Below are 9,855 nucleotides of genomic sequence, written 5' to 3' on the forward strand. Positions count from 1 at the left end.
CATTGATTATCCATGGCTAAGACATCATTAAGGTCAAATGTACTAACATTGTTACTAGAGTAGGTGTTTTCAGAAGAAGAAGGATTGTCGTTCTTCTTTCCTTTCCACCCACTGTTGGTTAGTAGCTTTCTGTTTTGCAAGTTCATCTTCAATGTCAATACCTATGTTATAGACGGCCTTGAAAGTATTCAAGTTGTTTTGGTATTTTAAGTGCTTTGAATACTTTTCTTGGAGGTTTTTGATGAACATCCTTACAGACTCTTTCTCATTTGGAACTTAAACCATCCTTGCAGAAGTTTCCTTCCACTTATTGAAGAAGGCAGTAAATCCTTTGTTTTCTTTTTTTTTTTGAGCATTTCAAGTTCCCTATGATCAGTTTCTACTTTAATATTACATTTGTATCTATTAATGAAAGCATGTGTAATAGCGTTCCAAGTAGCGATCTTTTCTTTATCTAAAGAGAAAAACCATTGTTGACATACTGTTTCAAGCGAAAGTAAGAAGAGTGTAGGGAAGACTCTCCTATCATTTCCCTTAATGTTCATTATGGTCTCAAAAGCTCTTAAATGGAAATAAGGGTTATCAGTTGGTTTGAACTTAGGGATGTCATTGGCATTGAACTTTTGCGGAAGAAGTTCCTTGTCCACTGAGACCCCTTGTGAGCTAATCCCATGAAACTTGTAGTCAATGGACACTTGGTTTAGTCTCTCCTCCATGCACTTGATGGTATCAATCTGTAGTTTCCTGCTAGGGTCATTGACTTGGAGAGTGTGATTCTTGATCATTTCAGTAAGTCCATTGAGGTTTTGCTTGATTTCATCAACTTCTTCTTAACTGGCCATTATCTTGGCTTCCCTTCTTTGACGGATCGGTTTATCAAAGAGTAGTACTTGAACAAAGGTGTTGTCCTTGATTAAACTCCCTTCTCTTCTTGACGAAGTGCTGTGGAAAGGGAAGTCATGGATACTTAATGTTAATCATTTGACCCAAATTTGATTCAACATGCATAGATGGGGAAAGATCATAGAGTATGAGGGGAATGATATGTGTGAAGAAAGCATGCAAGAAGAAAGTGGAAAGTGTTATATAAGAAAGGTGTGTAGTATGTAATGTACGGAAAGTGATGTGAAAGAATGTGGAAAGCTATAGAAATTTATGGAATAAGATGGACCCCAACTCGAATGACAGAAAGGACGACTCATACATGAACCTAAGACATGGTCATGGTGACACATATACAAAGTGTGTGCTTTTGACAAGTGAGTGAAAGTGATATGCTTGACACTTGTGTAAGACCATGGGATTATGTGACTAGACTCTATTAATGACCAAATTATAACTTCGGTTATTAATTAATTAATAAATTAGACTTGACGCGCAGACCTGATCAGAAAACTGGACCATCGCGTGACCAATGTCACTATCGCATCGCGATGGACACTGACGCTTTGCGTCACAAGCCAAACTTCCGCGTCAATATTGAAACTTCAGTTAGAACTTGTTTCCAGTTTTCTACTCAAAAAGGGTGAGCCTATAGTCGTGCTAAGTCATGTTAAGTCGAATATCATTAGACTTTGATTATTCAAATTAATTAATTAATTAAGCAAAGTCCTTTAGTCGTTAATAATTTATTTAGACTTATTATTAATCACATGTCAAAAAAATAGTTAGCTTAATCGCACATAGTTTATGCACAAGCAAAAATGAACAAGTAGTCACAATATGATGCAATGAGTTTGCAACCTAACCATGGCTCTAGGTCTCTAAAGTTCAAGGATTATGGTAGTCGAAAGAGGGTCCATGGTTATGAGTCCAGATGCATCGCGCGGAAGCCTTACCTTTGAAGGGTTTGGCGCGTATGGATGGAACTCCGCAAGTTAAACTTGCTTCCATCGTTTGGTGAATTCACAAACTCGGATGTACCCTTCGTTCCACGGAACATTCGATTGGGTAGATGGAGCGTGAATTCCCAAGCATATATATGGGTTTCGGAAAAGAAGTAAAACAACACAATCAGGAAGTAAAATCGGCCAAACAGTACTCGAATTGGTCAAAACAAGAAGGCAGATTTCTAGCTCGGTATTGGAAGAACTCGGCGCGAGAAAACAGAGTCCATCGTACAACGATGACTTTATCGTGCCGCGATGAGACCATCGCATCACGATAAAGCCATCTCACAGCGATGGACGATGTTGTCTCGCGACTGTTCCTACATGCCTTGGCAGCTCTCTGTGTCCTCGGGATTTTTCGATTTTCGTAGTGTTTTTTCGATTCTAGTTGTGAAAGATATTTCTCAAATTTCCTACATGTAAAAATCCTATGTTTTTGACGAATTACGTATGGTCTTTCCAATGTAGACCTTTTTACGCTTATGCCCCAATGTTAATCAAAATTACACACATGAATATTTAGAACGTTTCCAGTCTTATCCACTCATTCTAAATTAATTACCAAAAAAAATTTTAGGAACTAAAATAAAAATCCTCCCTAACGGAGTCGCCAAAAACTGTGGGGAATATTTCAAGCATCTCAACTTTGAGCCCCACTGTGATCATGCACTTAAGCATGGTGGCATCCAAAGGGAAGGAAGCTAGAGCAAAAGAGTCGCCAACAAGTTTTAGGAACTTGTAAATCGTCCACAGAGATCACTAACTCCATAGTAATCCTGAACCATGACTGGATATCTGGGAATGAAGGTACAAATCCAACCTAAAAGAGATTGAAACAGCCCTAAATAGTCCTCTACTTTGTTCACCTCATATTCATGTGTGCTTTCCAGTTAACATACAATCATTATTTTAATCCTAAACCTGTTTAATCTATGTCGGTTGATTATTAATGCACAAACAAATCTATTAATAGTGATCACTTGAATTAAAATCATATTAGCCTAAAATCAAATTATTAGTTATCTTATTAAGCGTGATTTCAATACAAATTCGTTTTAAATCTGCAAGAGAGGGCGTGATCAAGTGATGATAGCTTGCTATTTTGTATGATTTTAGAGTGGTTTTTAATGTTGAATATGGGAGGAATCGATGCCTTACTTCATTATTTACTCTATTTTTATGCATATTTTTTTATGTTACGTGCTTCACGAGTTGTTATTGTTTTTGATGACGTTTTAGGCCTAAAAAGCGGACTACGAAGCACCCTGGGAAAGTATGCAAGGAACTTTAAACAAAGAGGAAAAGAAGTGAAGAAAAAGTGAAGAAGAAAGAACCAAGATCGAAGAAAGGAGGGAAAAACATGACCAAGAAGACCTGCACAGCCGTGCTACATCTACCACGTCCGTGCAGGAGTGACCAGAAGGAATCAGGAAGTTCCTGATTCAGGCATGTCCGTGCAACTTCTGGCACGTCCGTGCAAGTCTGCAACACCAAAGCAGTACTTACTGCTTCTGTTTTCCCTGTTCTACACGGCGGTGCACAGCTTGGCACGTTCGTGCAAGATAGGCTGCACGTCCGTGCCAAGCCTGGGACGTCCGTGCAGGCCTATAATAGAACCCGATTCTTGTTTCCCCGTCTTCTTATTTGGGGTTCTTATAAATACCTCCCTGGAGCTCATTTGTACGGACCTTCTTCCCTTTATTCTTCTTAGGCCCTTAGTTTCTTAGAACTCTCATTAATTAGCTTAGATCTTCTCAAACTCAATCATTGTAATAGTTAATTGAAGATTATTTTCTTGAATTCAACATTTCCTAAACTTTGAAGCATTTTAAGTAATCTCTTTCCTCTATCTCTTGTTATTAAATTTTTGTTTTTATTCACTTTGAATTGTTGCATGTTCAATCCATCCTTGCTTTATCTCTCTCCTAGGTTACTTGAATTCATGAAAGCCCTAGATTTAATTGTAAGAGTAATTCCCACCATGTTTAGTGAGTTATTTCTTAATTAGGGGTTGGGTGAAAACCCAACAAAGCCATTGTTGATTGACTTGGATTTTTTCATGTTCTACTTTGGATTGATATTTTTTTGTGCTTTAATTGATTGTTTCATGTGTATTTTGATGGCACTTTATGCTTATGTGTTCACCCCTCTGCTTACATCGAAAGATGGGGTTTTGGAGTGAGTCCTTTCTTATGCAATTAGATTATGCCATTTTCATAATTTTAGATGTTTGGTTTCATTAATAGGATGCTTTAATGTGGTAATTAGGTGAGAAATCCCAATTATTTGTGCTTCATGCTAGCTTGGAATGATCGAGAGACAAACTTGATGAGCGTCGTTTATGGCGCTCAAAAGAATAAGATTTAGGTTCATTTTCTTTATTTTCTTTCATCATTTTCATATAATTCTCTTAGTTTTATTTGATTATCCATTTTTATAATTCACTTTAGTTCTCAATTGGTTTTTACGAGTTTTTCATATTTTTAGTTGATAATTCATAATTTTAGTTTTAGTTTTACCTTGCTACGCTTTTCTCTTTGTTTATTTATGTTTAGTAGGTGAATAATCAAGTCAATTTGCTCATTTTGGGACTGCCATGTTTGCGGGCATCATCTCGAGTGCACTGATGACGGGGATGCTCGGGAGCGCGGAGTTTGATCAAGCAAGCGAAGGAGCCAAAGCCTAGTGCATCGCACAGGGGTGCGCGCGCACGGCACAGGGGTGCGGCCTCCTTCGCTCGATTTTTCTTATTTATAGCTTTTGACTTTCTTTTTGAGGACGACTTAAATTTGTACTAGAGAGAGAATTTTTCCAGAAATAGTAGAGAGAGAAAGTAGAGAGAGAAGCTTAAGATTTACTTGTTTGTACTTGAATTTGATCTTAGATTTCAATTTGATCTTGAAATTCCTTCTTCAATTCAATGAATGTTTGTAAGATTTCTTTCCCTTGATTTACTTTTAATGCAATTCCTTCTAGTTTCTTGGATTTTGATTGAGATTACATTCCTTGCTTTAGAATTTGTTGATTGATTGATTTTCATTTGATTAAGCTTTAAATGAATATGAATTTGATTGAATTGGTTTTGTTTCTTAATTTCACCATGTTTAATGAGTAGATTAGTTTCTAGGGAGAAGGGGAAGCATGCTTGATTGATGATTTTTGCTAGTTGATGATGCTAAATTGATTTGAATGGTGCAATTAAATTGGTTGACATGGTTATGCATGTGATTAATTAGACTAGGAGTGATCAACCTATAAGATTAATCTAGATTGCATTGCAAATTTCAATGACATGAACCCTTGATTTGAGAATTGCTTTAATTGATTGAATTTGATTGTGATTTTCCTAGTTAGCCATTCATAGTGAACCCTAGCTTGGCTTATAGGAGATAGTCCTTGAATTCCTTTGATTGTAACTATTGTTTGTCCTTTGCAATGTTTGAATTGATTGAGTGATCCTTCAATTAGCATAGTCATTGAGCTTGCATGTGGAACCTATATCCCTAGTGTCTCGATACCTTAGTTACCTCGCATCTTCCCGCAATCTTCGAAGTAGCTTGACCTAGGCTATAGCTTGAACCTACTCATTCCCTTGGGTTCGACCCTTGACTTACCATATACTCGTATTAGGTTGGTCGAGTGTTTATAAATTTTCTTTGGCTCTAGGAAAGGGTAGAGAACGACCTACATTTTCCTCGTGTCAAAACTCGAGCTAGAAACCCCCTTCCTATTCTTGAGACTTAATCCTTGTTATGTTAGTGCTTAATCTAGGGAATACTTATGTTGTGACTTTGAAAGAAGACAATGTTAAGTTCCTATTCTATCTTCCATGTATGCTCATTATTTAACCTTGTTATTGATTCTTTGGTTTGGTTGGTGTTGAATCCCGTTTCCCCCAGCGTTCCCCTATATAGTAGTTATTTAATCAAAAGCCCCAATTTGTAACCGAATTAGCTTACAACCGTTTCATACCCTTGGTGTTCTTTACCCATTCCCTGTGGATAAGATCCTCTACTTACCCTAGACATATCATAGGTTGGTTTAGGTAGAAATATTGTTTGGTTTTAGGGTGATTGTCCAACGATCGATTATTCCTCTACCAAAATGGCGCCGTTGCCGGGGAGTGGCATTAAGCATTGAGTTACTTGTGAAATATGTGAGACTAGTTCATTTTATTGCTTTATTTTTCTTTGTTTTTTTTACTAACCTACTAATCTCCCATCTAGTCCTCTTTGTTTTATGCCCAAACGCAGCAATAGGACACTTCCTCTTGTGCCGTTAAACCTCGAGCTTCAAAAAGTGGTAAGGGAAAATCGAAGAGAAAATAGGGCGACAGCTAGTGGTGCTAAATCAAGGAGCCGTAAGTGGTAGTTGAGTCCGACCATTCTTGTTCTAGTGAGTCTAGTGGAGACACCATTCCATTAGAGTCACTAAGGACAAATTCTCCAACTTCTCCACCTCCTCACAAATTCGAAATGGCCGCTTCGAACAAAACTTTGAGAGAATTTGGTGTCCCTCAATCATATCAAGAAGCGAGTGGGATTGTTACTCCGACCACCGAGGCAAACAACTTTGAGATAAGGCCCAACCTTATCACCTTGATCGAGGGTCATCACTTCTCCGGGGCAAAGCATGAGGATCCCATTGCACATAATAAGAAATTCACACGGTATTGTAACACCGTGAAAGCAAATGGGGTGACACCGGAGTACATTCTTCTAAGCATGTTCAAATTTTCTCTTTCGGGGAGTGCAAGTGATTGGCTTGATAGGTTGACTCCTAACTCATTGACAACTTGGAATGAGGTAAATTCGGTATTCCTTCGAAGGTTCATACGTCTTGGAAGAAAAGCGGAGTTGAGGTCCAAAATTTCAAACTTCCAACAAGAACCCGATGAGTCTCTATATGATGCTTGGGAAAGATTCAAGAGCTACAAAAAACAATGCCCACATCATGGCATGGAAGATTGGCTCTTGTTACATGGGTTCTATAGGGGTCTCTTGAGGCGGATCGCATATTATTGGATGGAGCATCGGGTGGGTGTAGGGAATATTTCAAGCCATTAACCCCAAGCTTGAACCCCACTGTGATCATACACTTAAGCATGGTGGCGTCCAAAGGGAAGGAAAAGAGAGCAAAAGAGTCGCCAACAAGTTTTAGGAACTTGTAAACCGTTCACAAGGTGAAGATTACACCCCTTAACGATCTAGGAGATTGTCAACTCCAAAAGGTCTTGAATCAAATAGGGTTCGGGGATGAAGGTACAAATCCAACCTAAAAGAGATTGAACCTGCCCTAATAATAGGCCTCTACTTCATTCTTCTCATATTCATGTGCGCTTTCTGACTAGCATGCAAACAACAGATTAACCCTAAACCTGTTTAATCTATGTTGGTTGAATTTAATGCACAAATAAACTATTATTGATGATCACTTGAATTATAATCATATTAGCCCTAAACAAGATTATTAATTATCTTATTAAGCGTGATTACAAGTACAAATTTCCATTAAACCTGCAAGAGAGGGCGTGATCAAGCAATAACAATAATCATCAAGCAACATAATAATCACGATAATCATCATAATCATCATTATAATCATGTTAATAATAAAGCTTAAATATAATAGCAAGATCCTAGGCATGATATTAACAAGATTAATAACAAACCCTAGCATGTCACTAAGCAATAAAAATCAAAGCTTTAGACCTAACATGGTACTAACATGATATTAGAAAAGAGTAAAAGGCACCCTAAACATGCTACTAGAAAGCAATAAAGACATCCTAACATGATACTAGGAATTAAACAAATTTAAACATGCTTTCTACAAGAATAGAGCAATAAGATTACATACTTTGATGCCTCGTGCCTCTTTCTAATAACAAAATACACGCGTTAGTAACTTCAAGGAAAATATAAAATCAAACAATCAAATTAAATAATAGAAATCGAGATTTGGGACCAAACCCTTAGAAATTATAACCTTTCACGTCTAGGGCGAAGGCAACTTCGAACTTGGCTAGGTGTGTCTAGTGCTAATGTATGAGGAATTTTGTTTGTAAAAGGCTAGGCTAGAAAGAGAGAGAGAATATCAAGAATTTCTTGATGAAAGTTGATTGTAGATGAGAATTGATGAATAAAAACGGAGGTTTAGGACCCTATTTATAAGAAAACAGTCTGGAAATAGGTAGAATTTGATAAGGAATAAAACTCCACTCTGTCGCTGCAAAACCGACCTTGTCGCCAGGCGACAGGGTCTGTCGCGTGGCGACAGGCCTGTCGTCTGGCGACAACCTGGATTTCTACGCGCTTTCAAACACGGAGTCCACATATGAATCAAAATCGATTTGTAAAGTCCGTATGAAAACTGAAATCGTATTTTTCATAAAATAATATTTTATTCCAAATAAAACTTATCAAAAAATATAATTATTAATTCTAATCTTATTAGGATTAAAGAGAACCTTCTAGAGAATTCTACAATTAATTCCAATAACTCTAGGAATAATAATTAACATTGGTCCCTCCCCTAGATCATTGGGCCGTATGTAAAGATCAAACCGAGCCCAGTTTAGTATTTTGGCCATAACTTCCTCATTATTCATCGGAATTGGGCTTATAATATATCGTAGGAAAGCTCTTTGCAAGCCCCATCCACCTACACTATTATTGGACTCTTGTCGTGGTCCAAACTAAACTGGATTGGCTGTTTTCATAAAATAGAGTTGTTTTCGAAAACAGAAAGAAAGAATTTAATAAAAACCAACCGCAACACTTGAACTTTCACATTTTCACCTCATTCGATAATCATTTGACGCAAAAGGTATTCATCACTGGGTTTGGTTTTGGGGAGACACATTTGGGTGTCTACAGAAGCCCCCACTTTGATTGAGTTTGGAGAAACGCAAGTTTCAAAAACAAAAGTCAAAGTAGCGATAGGGACGGAGAATGATTCAGAACGTTCTGCGATCCTAAATCATTCTTGTAACGCCGATACCTGCAAACTAGCGTTAGTTAAACAGATAAAAGAGTTAAGAAACGCGTATCTTGCACCGTCGAGCACACGTCTTTGAAGTAACCAGTTTGCATTGTTGAAGACCGCTCTGCTTGTAGCTGTCTCCTATTTTATCGAAGATGACTCTGCTTGTAGTCGCTATTTCTACTTGTCGCCAAGCGATAGGCTTTGTCGCCGCTATTTCTGCTTGTCGCCAGGCGATAGGCTTTGTCGCCGTTGATGTTCACTCGTTTTTTTGAACCAAAGAGCTTCTTTTTGAGGAATGTTTACTCGTCCCTGAGCAAAAGATCTTGAAAAGAAATGTCCACGTGTCTCTGAACAAAGAGCTTTGATGATATGCCCACGCGTCTCTGAGTAAAAGAGCTTTTTATGTCCACGCGTCTCTAAACAAAGAGCTTTAATACTTGAATGTTTGTTGAGATCGTTCGGTTGGCTGCGAACAGGAGCTTTGCTGAATGGTTGTATCCTGTAAAAATCAAAAGATTGCCAAAAGACTTTGCTGGTGTTTTTCTTAGGGTTGACCTAAGGTGATTGACTGACTTGAGGTTGACTCAATGTGTTTTGACGCGTGTGTGACTCTTATGTGACTTAATGTGTTTTGACACGTGTGTGACTCTTATGTGACTTAATGTGTTTTGACACATGCGTTAGACTCAATTCGAGGTGACATGACTCAACGTACATGACTCGTGTGTGCATTATAATGTGAAAAACAAAAATTTTCCGTCATTTTTGTGGAGGGTACCGACTTTCTCCCGAAAAAGAAAGACGCGAAAAAGAATCAAAGTGAAGTTTTTGAAGGTGCATGTTGAATGAGCTTAATCCGTTAATGTTGTCTCTCACAGTACAAGGATTGTAACATCTTAGACTATCCTAGTTGACTTAAAGATGAAAGTATTTAGGTAGCTTAGGCGAGGAGGCTAAGTACTTCATACTTTGTGATGCA

The 9,855-nt window shown here is 37.9% G+C and overlaps 1 non-coding gene across 1 annotated transcript; it reads right to left on the reverse strand.

Annotated features, from left to right (window-relative positions):
• Window positions 1-6,742: 6,742 nt before the first annotated feature.
• On the reverse strand, window positions 6,743-6,849 carry LOC145590485 (small nucleolar RNA R71). The gene has a single exon (XR_014102077.1). It is a non-coding gene; the product is annotated as a small nucleolar RNA R71 (small nucleolar RNA).
• Between the last annotated feature and the right edge of the window lie 3,006 nt (window positions 6,850-9,855).

Source organism: Chenopodium album, chromosome 17 (assembly GCF_948465745.1).
Source record: "Chenopodium album chromosome 17, dcCheAlbu1.1, whole genome shotgun sequence".
Lineage (NCBI taxonomy): Eukaryota > Viridiplantae > Streptophyta > Magnoliopsida > Caryophyllales > Amaranthaceae > Chenopodium > Chenopodium album.